Raw genomic sequence first — 12,795 nt, forward strand, 5'->3', positions numbered from 1 at the left:
TGGATGGTTGCAATATTTTCTCCTGCCTTCAGCTCCCAGCCCTTGCCCCTATAAAAGTGTCATTCTCCACCAGAACTTCATGCTTATTTAATATCTGTTAGTCACTATTAAACTGCCAACAGCTAGCTAAATTCACACTAATGTTCTTTTAAATATGCAGCAGTCCTACCATTTACAATCATTATGGAATTAAACTGTAGAATTAAACTCTCAGGTCAAATATCTTAACATATATCTAAAACAGCATTAATTAGCATGTCCAAGGATTTTTTGGAAGCCCTTGAAGAGAGCAATTACAGCAATTGGTGAATATCCTTTGAAGGGTGGATTGCATGCATCTTAGCAAGTTAGAACTTCTGACTATTAATTTATTTTGAACTAATTCTGACCCTGCTTCTGTCTGCTAACTGCAAGCCAACTTTCAAAGGCCAAATATACTGGTGTACAAAGTTAGCCAAGTTTTCTCGAGAATAGAGAGCAGCAAGCCAGCTTCTCAAAGGGATGGGGCTGCTTCAGTATCAAAGATTAATAGAGAAACAAAAGAATCACAAAATAGGTACTATCATGACCTGTTACACAGAAAAAAAATTATAACAATATGTTTTGTATATGGAACAATCCAGGGCCCATGTTAGGAAACAGCACAGCCATTGTAAGAATTTCTTGTCACAGCACTAACAGAGGGGACTTGTTTCAAACCAAGCAGTTTCCAAGCAAGTAGCAAACAGGATTTTGTGACTCTGGCATCACAAGAGAATCATGAGGAAACCTTTAAACAATAGACAGACTATAGGACTTGAAAAGGTTTTCTGGCTCTAAGGAAGGATCAGTTTTGGCTCTAAGGAAGGACCAGTTTTGGCTCCAAGGAAGGACCACTTATGCCTAAACTATTCCAGGCATGTCTATGGAATCTTGTCTTTAAGATCTCAAATGATGGAGATTCCTCAGTTTCCCTAGGTAACGTAATTCGGTGCGAAGCTGACTGCACATTAAAAATCTTTCCTGAGATCTACCCCAATCTCCTTTATTACTGTTTGATATGCATGCATCACATTCTTCTGGAAGGCAAAATGCATTTCCCTCTAACATTTTCTTTTGGACTGCCTTTATCCTTATCATGAATATGTCCAGTCAGGTCCGTCTTCCCTCCTAATCGCTCTGGGATGGTGAGATTAAAGCTGGAATATGCTCCATTACTTGAAGTATTTTGCCTAGCCAAATTCTAATTGCAGGACTCCCTTTTGTGAGTGTTGTGATACACTTCCAATCATTATTCTTTTAAAAGCACTGGCCCTTTCAGAAGTGCAAGCAGGAGGGCATTGGAAAAGGAAACATCCAACATTTAAATCAGTTGCAGTAAGTGGATGCCAAGACATTGGGCAATGAACTTTGCATGTCACACAACCTCATGGATCTCTCTTAGTCTGAATCTACAGATCAATAATGATAATTATAATGATGATAATAATAATAGTAATAATAATAATAATAAAAGTAATTTTAACTGAAACACAAAAAGAATCAAATAGACCAATTCTGAATATGGTTATTCTCCCAGTACTACACAGAATCTAGCTAAAAATTAAAAACAGCAGGGTGAGAAAAAATCTAGGATCCATAGAGTTATTTTTCAATGCGGTGATATTAACAATGTTCTCCAAAATTCTCTCTTCTCAAATCAGTGGATTTGATGTTTCCTTGAGATAATTGCAAAGTAGTGCTACAGGAAAGGCAGAGCAAATTTTAATTCTCACCTAGCATCCAGGAAATGCACCAGTTATTTTAATGACCAGAAAGAAGATTCAGCCCAATTTTGGAGGGCTTCAGTAAAAGTATCTATTCAATGTTGCTCAGAGACAGAAAATTCAAATTGTTAGTGCTGTAAAAAAGAGGTTGGACAACTATATGAAGAATAAAAACATAAGTGATAATGCTGAAAAATAAAGATCCAAAGGAGACATTAAATCTTTTACTTTAGGATTTAGATGGCTTCGAATACTGGTGCTAAGGAAAAAACCTGAAGAGAGTGAGCACAGATGTTTCTGCCTGTGTAAGGCAAAGTTTTTTTCACCAAGTGTCTAGTGCTGACTGTGTTTTTTAAGGTAGAATATCTAACAACATGAGCCACATATTGGTCTGATAAGAGAACTACCATGTTCCTAAAAGGAAGAGATATTGGAATATTTCTAAAATCAGCTTCAAGGAAACATCTTTTCCCTTTTCACCATCATATCTGAAACAAAAATATTTAGCAGGGCTGGTCACTGCTAACCTCATTCACTAATTTATTTTTTTTACCAGATGAGCTGCAACAATTAGCACTACATTTCCAGCTTTAGATTTTAATTACAGTATCCTACTTCCACTACACCTGTGTGCTCCCCAACAATGAGATTTTCCTGGCCATGTCTCTGACCCCATGAGGCTCTTTAAAAAAAGCAGTACCCATGCTTTTCCCACTTCGAGTGTAAGCCACTACACTGTCCCAGAGTTACAGCAACCACAATTTCCTCGATCCTTGGGTTTTATCTAGTTTATTTGATCTAAAATGCGTTTTGTTCTGTCAGTGAACTGTGAGATACATTTACAGAAAATAGGCTTTTGTCTCTGCTCCATTGTCTCTGCTCCATAACCAAGTCAGGAGCCAGACACAGCCTGCATACTCGTTCTGCAGGGATCACTCTTATGAATGAATACGTGGTTGAGTGTCTAACAGGAAAATATCAGCTGAAGATATTTTTTGCACTAAATAATTTAATGTTTTTCATTAAATGACACTGAGATATTAGGTTGATTTTTCAGCCCTTACAAATGCCTTTGACAGGCAGCAAGTCCATGTGAGTTTACTGACTCCTTCAGGACAGGGCAGAGCCTCCTTGAAAGGTTACAGAAGAATCCTGGTATTGCTTAGCAAATTCATCCTCTCCTGTGTGTGACTGGTATAATCAAGGGAAAATGTGTCATGAAATATTTGAAAGAAAAAGGGTAGGTGTGTTTTAAAGCACAAATAAATCTCTACCTTTGCAGTCTCTCAGCAGATCACAGCAGGCAGATTAAGGTTCTATGTCACTACTGGTGGGCTGTTCGTAACAGGCTTGAAAACTTACTACCCTGACATTAGTCCCAAACTAAGGCTTATTAGACCAAAAACAGCTGTGTTGCCATGACCCACAGCTTTTAAAGAATCAAAACAATTAGTATAGTTATAAATAACTGCTTTTGAAGAGCATAAGTCATACATTTCTGGTTTTCTTTTGTGTCCCTTATAAACAAGCTAGTCCTTAAAATAATGATGTTAAGAGCAAAGACATATGATATATCTGATTGTGACAAGTAATAGCCTCTTACAAAAAATTTGGGAGTTTAAGGATTTTACACTCCTAGAGTAATAAAGTAGATTGTAAGAGTTTTTTAAGGAGTGTAATGACATCTGAGAGAAAAGCTTCAATTGCCGTAGACATTTTAATCTCTCGGTCAATTATGTGCAGACATATTTCAAAGTAATGCCTACACTATCTTCTTCTGATTCTGCCGAGAGCAAAGAGAACCTTGGAAAGCAGGGTAGCTCAGCCTCTGGCCTCCTGGATCTGGGGATTTTGCCTCTAGCAAAGCAGAAATAGCAGCAAGAAGGGGCAGGGAGAAATGTGGAATGGATCAGAAGGAAAAAAAGGCAGTGCCACCAATTTGGTCAAGAGATCAGATCCTTTCTGTCTTTCCCAACTGCTTTTACTCACTGAAACTTTTCTCTTCTTGTACTTTTTTTGTGTTGTTTAGTTAAACCAGCTATGTCAGCTGGAGTGCTTATCTAGATAAACGCTGCAATGCTTTCTGTCACACTACTCTCCTTTTTCTGAAGCTCCCACTAAAATCACTATGTTATTCTGGAGAAAGTAAGCGGTTTAATGAAGATAATAAATATATAGAGGCAATAATATCCTATCTGAACATATACTTCCAGCAAAGGGATGCAGATTCAAAACTTATATAAAGTGACAAGCAAAACTGTGACCTCTTCTCTTGCCCCTGAGTCAAACATGGATGTCATAGAGGTGGAATAGTGGTGCAAGTGACCAGAGCAAGCCCTTTTCCAGCAGCAAGAATAGCAAGGATACGGAAAGATTTCTTGAAACTGGCATCAAAGAGTTCCCTACATGTGCCCCAGCATTACTGAGAGGAGTACTGAGTAACACCAGGTTTCTAGATGATGAAAATTTTATTTTTGGTTCTTTGGGCTTGTTGACTGTGGGGATGAGAGACTCCTGAGCAGGTACTAAAAGACTGCCACAGTACTTTCCAACATGACCTTGTAACCAACCTTTGGGTCTCACCTTACCTTGTAGATCAAAGTGCTGCTATAGAGGAGCCCCAGCCATAATCCGAGAAGGGAATACTGATCACATTTTTCTTTCTTCACTGGGCAACAGCTATGGATTCCAGCATGGTGTGAGGCAGGGATATTTTTTTTTTTTTTTTATTCCAGAAGGTGATGAATCCAAAGTGCAAGGCAAAATGTGTAACATTCCTGCTGCTTGAAAACCACCAGGACAGAGATGTTAATTTTAACAATCTGTCACAGATGTTACAGATTGCTGAACTAGGAACTTGGCTATGAAGTCTATTTTTCAGTTCATGGAAATAATTTAGTTATCTAGTCTAGCATTAACCTGCCTACTGCTCCTCTCCTCTGGAAAAATGCATAACAACATTATAGCCTCGAATGTGGGGAGACAAAACTGAAAATAGTAACAATTTCAGCTCCATCAGAAACTTCTGCTCTGAACTTGAAAAAGGTGTTTGGATGTGTCAGAATGACAGGATGGTAAATATCTTGGCCCTCCAACCCAAGGCTGGTCATGAGATCAGTGACAAAAACATTTTAAGCCCAACACACTTTGCTCAAACATGGGTTTCCCACTAGCTACACATTCCCATTTCAAGGCAGCTGCTAAACCCCTTGCAACCATGGCTGGCAGCCCTGGGAGGACTCAGGCAGACTGGAGGCCTCTCTGCAAGGCCAGAGGTGCCTTCTTCTGCTCAAGGGGCTATTAGGATGACCCAGGATGCTGTTAAACTGATCACCCTCCATGGCTTTTCTCATGGAAGGTGACAGGTTCTACAGCAGCACAGGAACATCCCAGCAGCAGCATGATGGGATGTTCTGCTTGGACTATGTAATCTGTCCCTCCTATGCTCTTCCCCAGATTCTTCCATGGAAGCAGCAGTGACAGTAGGGACAGTGACAGATCCTACTTGGATCCTGTCAGTCTGACAGCAGAAAAAGTTTGTCTACTTTTATTGCACCTTTTTCCATAGTAGGTCATGGAACACAGATATGAAGTGGAAATCTTCATCCTAAAACTATAATGGCTATTGCCTTGCCTAAGAGAACTCTGTTACTGCCTTTTCCCTCAGTATAGACAGTCTCAACAACAGGGGAATGTCCTCCTGTACCGATGTGCTAGTGTGTGTTTAACTCTGTCTCCCTGGCATTCTTGCTGTGAGCAAGAGAGATGGTGTAGCAGAGAGACTGTAGCTCAAAGGCAAAGAGGTTTTCTGATTCAGTGTCTGTCTCTTCCTTTGTCTGTTATCGCACAGTGATTGAGTTACAGCACTGCAAAGGAGGCTGTGAGAACATCTTCATCCACTGGCCACAGAAACAGAGAGGCCCCTCCAACCAGAGCTACAGCAAGCAGAGCTACAGAAGTGATATAGATCAGCAAAGGAGCGAGCCCTCTGCCTTTACAAGCCCAGACAGGCTCTGCAGCAGCTGTTATACATCACACGCCATGACATTAGTCCTGGCCTTCTTGCCTTCGTGACACTACCCCAGGAGACCAAAGTTTTGTCTTCCTAATCTGCTTTCTCACATATCATTTCTTCATGTGGCAGGGCTTCAAGAGGCCCCCAGTTTGCTAGTGCCTATGTTAAAATATAATAAAGCAGCCTGATTTTCAAGGAGGAGGTTTTATGAGGTTTGTCATCAGTGGCATTACTTAAGTTTCAGTACTGGGCCCAGTATTGTGGAGTTTATTCATCAGTGACTTGGATGAAGGGGCAGATGCCTCCTCAGCATGTTAGTTGATAACACTAGGCTGGGAGCAGTGGCCAATCATCCCAGGGGGCTGTGCATCCCTTCAGAAGGACCACAACAGGTCAGAGAGATGAGCAGAGAGAAACTGCTTGAAATTCAGCAAACATAAATGCGGGTCTTGCACCTTAGGATAAATAACCTTGGGCACCTGTAGGGTGGTGATCTGCCACCCCCCCCCCCCACCCCCCTCCCCCCATAGGGGGCTGATCTGCTAGAACACAGCTCTACAGAGAAGGACCGGGGGGTCTTCAGGGACAAGAAGTATCTCTGAGTCAGCAGTATGCCCTTGAGGCCCAGAAGGTCAGTGATATCCTGGGGTGCACTAAAAGACCATTCCCAACAGGTCAAGGGATATGATCCTGCCCCTCTACTCCGCCCTGGAACAGGTTGCCCAGAGAGGTTGTGGAGTCTCCCTCACTGGAGATATTCAAGAGCTGTCTGTATACAATCCTGTGCCATGAGGTCTAGCATGACTGCATGAGCAGGGAGGTTGGACAAGGTGACCCACTCTGGTCCCTTTTAACCTGACCCATTCTGTGATTCTGTGATTTGCAGACTAAATAAAATAATTGCTTTTACATTTGTACTCAGTGTGTTAGGAGACAGTAAAAGCCAGGCTGAAGGCTAGTCTGGAAAAAGAATATATTTCAGACTCATAAGACCACTTCAGCAGAGTGTAACCACCCAAAATTCCATTATGGCCACAACCTCAGAGGCGTGTCTTCTGTATTCTATAATTGTCGTGTAGCCAAAACAGAATATGAGCCTGAGGGCTGTAGGTTCAGTGGCGCACTGTCCACCAGTGCTTAAAGTAGAGAAAGACTGTATCTGGTCCAGCTGTGGTGGTGCCTTGTGCTCGGTAAGTAGTGCCAGAACATGATCAGTTTCTAGGATTAGACTGAATAATACTGCAGGAGTTTTGGTATCTGGTAGTTCTACTATCAAAAACAAATTGACATGGTTTTACACGGTGATCCTATAAAAAAAAAAACAAATACCCAACTAACAAAAAGAAACTGTACTATAAAAACACAAGCCACTTAGAAAGACACTTTTTCAGTTCTGTGATGAAAGGTCTGTCAGTTTGCAACCTGGCATAATCTTCCTCTTGGCAGCACTTAGCCTTCTCACTTAGCTGCCCTGAATTCCTCCCACTTCTTCAATGTATGTGCTCTCCATTGCCTTTGTCAAGGAGTTTTCACTATCTGTATCACATCAGCAGCGCTACAACCTTACAAACTTGAGAAAAGGCCTTTCTCTCAGCCTATAACTTCCTTACCCATGCGAAGATTGCTGTTTCAAGACTCGTTTAGGGAGACAAGAAAATAAAAGGGAAAAAAACAAGAGAAGGCATGAGAGGAGGGGAGATAGGAGAGAAGAACAAAAGGGAAACAATTCCTTAAAGTGTACCCCATGAAACATATTTTCTGAGATCTTCTTATCTGTACTTGTTACCAAGGGAAGTTTCTCTCAGTGAACTTTGATGTATTGAAAAGAGGGGAAAAAAGAAAAGAAGAAAAGGAATAGGAAAAAAAACCTTGTAGTGTAATCCCCATGAGAAGACCATGTCCAAGAGTGACATTCTTGAGGCTAATCTTCCCATATGTCCTCTCTAACAAGCACGGTAAGAAATAATTGCAACCATTCCTGCTCAAGTCGCATATGCTGGCAAAAATTATTTCACCAAAAGAGCATTCTTTTGTACAACTCCCTGAGCGCCTGCGCGGGGCTTCAAGGCTCTTTCTCTCTCTCCAACATTCTTGTTCTCAGGAGTGTGGCATTCATGTACAGTGCGGGTTGTGCTTTTGGGTGTAGTGAGTAAAGGTGACTCTCACTGTTACTGTAAATTAACCTGTCAACACCAGCCTGAGAGCCGTGGCCAATAAAAATAATGGGCTTGCGAGTGAAGAGCTGTTGACACAGCATTTCAGAAAGACAAGTTCAGCACTTGGGGCTGCAAGGGCACCAAACGTTTTTGTTTTGGTTTTCGGTTTTTGTTTAGTTTTTTCCCCCCAAGTTTGCTTGGAAAATACAGAAAAGTGGAGAGCATTTAATATCATTTCCAGACTGCTCGTGTAAAGGGATGGTATGGATATCCTGAGGATTTTCAGCCCTGGAGGACACCTGAGATTGTATACTTCACTTGAATTATCTATATTGTATGAGAAAATCAGTAGACAGAAGGTTAAATGTCTTGCTAAATCATTTTCAGCCATGATGCTCCCTAAAGTGGGCTGATAATAGAAATTTAAGCCCTCAGTTTTCTCAGCCACTGCAAAATCATCACATATATTCACACCATCTCCTTTGGGAGAGGCACTCACATATCTTCTTATAAAAAACACTGACGTCTTCCTTTTCTCTTAAAACTCCCCTTAGCTGCAGATCTGAAGTACAGGTAGACTTGAGTGTGGTAGAGCATAAGCACTGTTTTGTTCAGAGTGGTTTTTAAGTAGCCATTGGTCTTCAAAGCTGTTTGAGCTCCAGCAAGTTGAGTTACAACTACTGTCTAGTGATTTTATGAGTATTGTTTCCAGTACTCAGGAACAATTCATGCTGTTCTCCTTACCACTTTCAATTACACCAGTACATGCAGAGCTTGTCCTGCCAGCCCAATCAGGGCAGTCCCTTAACCAAAGGGAGCAAGTACAAAGGAGCCTGTAAGCAAGCTGTGTGGTGGAGTGTGGGAGGGAGAGGAATAATCCCCTCTGCCCTGGTGGTTGGGACAGAAATTTCCTGTGGAGAGACTTGTCATTCAGTCATTCTTGCTGTTCTGGTGTTCCTCTGAGTCTCCCTGACACATGGCTGCAGGTCAGAGCACTGGTGCTCAGGTGCTTTAAACTCAGTCTTTGTCTCAGCTAGAGGCTAAGTGAAATGCTGGGTAAGACAAGAAATCTAACACAAGAGGAATGAAACCACCCAGTATCTGTGCTATCGCCTGTCGTAGCTGTGGGTCCCCAGGCCAGGAGTGCCTCTTTCCCTATGCTTGTGCAGTGCCTTCCTCAGGGACAGCGATGTCTCTGAGGGCTGCAGGGAAGTCCAAAAAAACAGACAGATAGATGCTCATATACAACTTCCATTTTTTGTCTTTTAACAATGAGTGCTACCGAGCTTAGCATTATCACACTGCACTGCCATCCACTCTGGTCAACTGCTTGCTATGAGACAGTGCTCTCCTGCTTCTTTTTGTTCGGTTTGGTTTCCTTTGGTTTCCTCCACAGGAGTTTGGCAGACTCACCATCACAGGCAGAAGTACAGCTTTTTCCATAGGCCTGAAATATCCTCCACAGCTCATTAAGGTTTTACAACTGTTTTACTGCAAAAGAGTTGCCCAGCACTCACGCAGAGCTCTACACCAGTGAGGTGCCATCTGTTGCAGACAGAAATGCAATAACATGATTTTTCTCAAAGAGCCTGCTAGCTCACCCTTCATACAGTGCTAGCTCTTGTCTCTACTAACCTGCAGTACAGCTTTCTTCAAAATTATTTTAAATTTAATGTTTGACTCAGAGTTATTTTGACTTTTTTTTTTCCAGAAGCATTATTTGATTCTTAAGGACTTTATCATAAAGAAATTCAAAAATTTAAGGCTGGATTTACCAAACTACTTTAAAATCTTGAGAACATATTCCCTGAGCCTATATCCTTAATCACAAAGTTTGCTTATTGCAGTATTTACCATGGAGAAAAATATTCAACACTCCTCCTTGTGACTTTACTGCAGAGAGCAACATGTTTGAATTTGGGCACTTTACCTCTTAGGTACTTGTCTCAACACTCAGAAGAGGTGAACTGGAGTGCAGCTCACCCAGTATTTCTAACTGAAGCCTCATACCAAATTACAGAAAGTAATTAATTACCCACTCAGACAAGTGCTGTAAACAGCAAAATATAACATTGGGTTTCAAGGGAGGGATATGCAACCATCTCTCTCTTCTCTGCATTGGAAAAGTTGCTAAGTTGCCCCAAGGATCGAGCCTTCCAAAATTCAATGTTTCCTTCTGAAAATGTCAAAATGAACCAGTTGGGCACTTGCAGAACTTTGTTAGCTTTTGCTTCAGCCAAAAGCAGTTGTCCTGCTTGACCCAGCGTCACAAGCCTGAAATTTTCAGGCAAGTGCTCGTTTTATGGTGGAAAAGAGAACAATTGCAAGGTCCTGATCTGTGGCAGCTCCTTCTAAGCCAGGTGGAACAGCTGGAGAGCAGAGCCCATGCTCCACCCTGCCTGGGCATGGTGGGCAGCCTCTGACCGGCCGCAGGAGGTTAGCTACTTGTGTGGCAACATGTGGCATTTCTTTTTAATAAAAAAAGAAATCACCAAAGCAAAAACAGATGATAGAGAGTAGCCGTTGCTGTGATACTACAAATAAGTAAACAATCCTTGGGCTTTGTGCTGTTGTTATTTTTCTTTAATGAGGACTGTGGGTGGGAGGCCCTGGCTCCTCTTCAGTGCACCCAGCCTAGAAAAAGAGCTCTCTCCTACCCTGATCAACTTGACAGTGCAACAGGAGTGGTACCTCCTGAGCAACTCAGCCCACAGCCGGGGAGTAGTCCTCCACTTTGAAGGTTTCTGTTGCTGACATCAGAGTAAAATATGAAAATACTGTCTCTTCCCCTGGATCGAACTGTGCAGTTCTGCTCCCACGAGAAGCTGTCAGGGACTTGGCAGGCTTCCCAAAGCTTAGTGGTTGAGTGACAAGGAACAGAGAAGGGCACTGTACCAGGGCTAGTTATGACATTTTAGCTTATTATTAGGTATTAAAAACCATAGAGAAGATGTCCTCAGAGGTGCAAATCATCTCAATTGTAAGCTGATCGCAGAATGCATAAAATCTCATACTGAAGACAAACCAAACTGTACCCCATCAGTCAAAAACCTTTTGGGCACACTTGCGAAATATTTTCCTGCACTCTTAAAATATTATGTTTGTCCACTATGAGACATATTCAAAAAATATAAAGGTACCGGTGGAAATGATGTACAGGAGTTTTCCCTGGAAATCTCTTCAGCCTTTAACTTATATTCAAGTATTCTCCTACTTCAAGAAACCTTATTCTATTTTTTTTTTTTTTTTGCCAAATGCAATTGCACTTACACATGGATTTAACAATTCTTCTCTCTCTGGACCCCTATGCCTATTTGTTTGCAACAAAACTGGCCCCATTACTGGAGAAGAAAAATGAGATGGCCATTTGAGATTCCAGCTGGACACCGAATGGATTGTTCTTCTCCATGATACAAGCCCAGCCTCATGGGACCCCACAAAAAAGAGGGCAGCATTTCTTTTCCATTCCTCCTGTACACTGGGGCACTGCTACTTCTTGTATGTCTTTCTACATGTATTGTCTTGATGTCTTATGGATTTTTTAAACCATCAATTATGTTGTTTACCCTCCTGTGATGAGAGGACAGAGAATTTTGTGCCCACTTCAGCAGAGGAACTGTGCTGTGTAAGAGCTGCTTTCCTTGTCAAGCACGAGTTTGAACGTGAACGTTTGTAGCTGTTCCTTTGGCATCCTGCATTACTCACATAGATTGCTTCCTCTTCCTGATTTCTCAATAAAAACTGTTGCTGTCACCGCCAGTTATTCCTTTCCTAACAAGTAAATGTACAAAAAGTACGAGCTGCAAACATTAATGAATGCACCTTTATGTTCGAGGGAAAAGCAAGAACAATGTGGGCTGACCAGACCAGTCGGCTGCTCCCAGACAGCTGCTGCCAAACCAGGGGCAAGGGGAGAAAACTGAAGTGCCCACCAAATGCGTCACTCCAGGTGCCAGCTCAAAGGGCACATGGTTTCCCACAGAATCCTATTTCAAAACCAGTGTCCTGAGAGGAATAAAGTTTCTTCTTTGGAAAACTCTGTCTCCAGTGGATCCTCAAGTGTCTACTAGAGCTGTGTTCCCCCAACAGTGTTCCTCTCAGCTGGTGTTATGCAACAGGCGTGTACGATTTCATGAAGCTTGCAGGAATATCATTAACACCCTGTGATTCCTACCAACTTTAGCTGGCCATTTGCCAGCTCGCTTGAATATTATCAAGGAATGTGAATACGAACAAACACATGCATGCCACATTGAAGGGTATGGTGGGAGCCTTATTTCCTAGAAAACAAGCTAGTAAATAAAGCAAAATCTCAAGTAATGTTGTTAGCAGTTGTGTCAGCAGCCCCCTGTCAGTACCTCTCATGGTGCTAAGGGCACACACAGGCCTCACTGTTCCCAAACAACCTCTCTTAGGACTATCCCTACCTTGCACACAGCCCAGGACCCTGTTTCAGTTCAGCCTGGGGTGTTCAGTCCCTGCCCCAGTGGTGCCATAGCAATGCTGGCTTCTAGCCCTATCTCCTGAAAGCACTAGATCTGTGCCATAAACAGCCTGTCTCTTAGATGTGCAGGGCAGCATGTCTCTCAGCCCAGTCTCTGGGTCTGGTTGGACTTTGGAGCCATGAATTAGGCTAGTTCCATCTCCTCTTCCTTCTGACAGAAGCACCTGGACAGTCCCTGGCCCTGTTTTGTCACTTGTCATGCCAGTGTCTGGTGATGGGTGCTGTCACAGCCTCCAGACCTGCCCACTGTGACCAGAAACTGTGGGACAGCACCCACTGGTGAGGACATGGCCCACACTGGGGTCCCCTTCACTCCTCAATTCATTCACTTTCAGGAGCCAACTCTCTGCACACCAAACTGATGCTACCCACCAA

This window comes from Cinclus cinclus, chromosome 3 (assembly GCF_963662255.1).
Source record: "Cinclus cinclus chromosome 3, bCinCin1.1, whole genome shotgun sequence".
Lineage (NCBI taxonomy): Eukaryota > Metazoa > Chordata > Aves > Passeriformes > Cinclidae > Cinclus > Cinclus cinclus.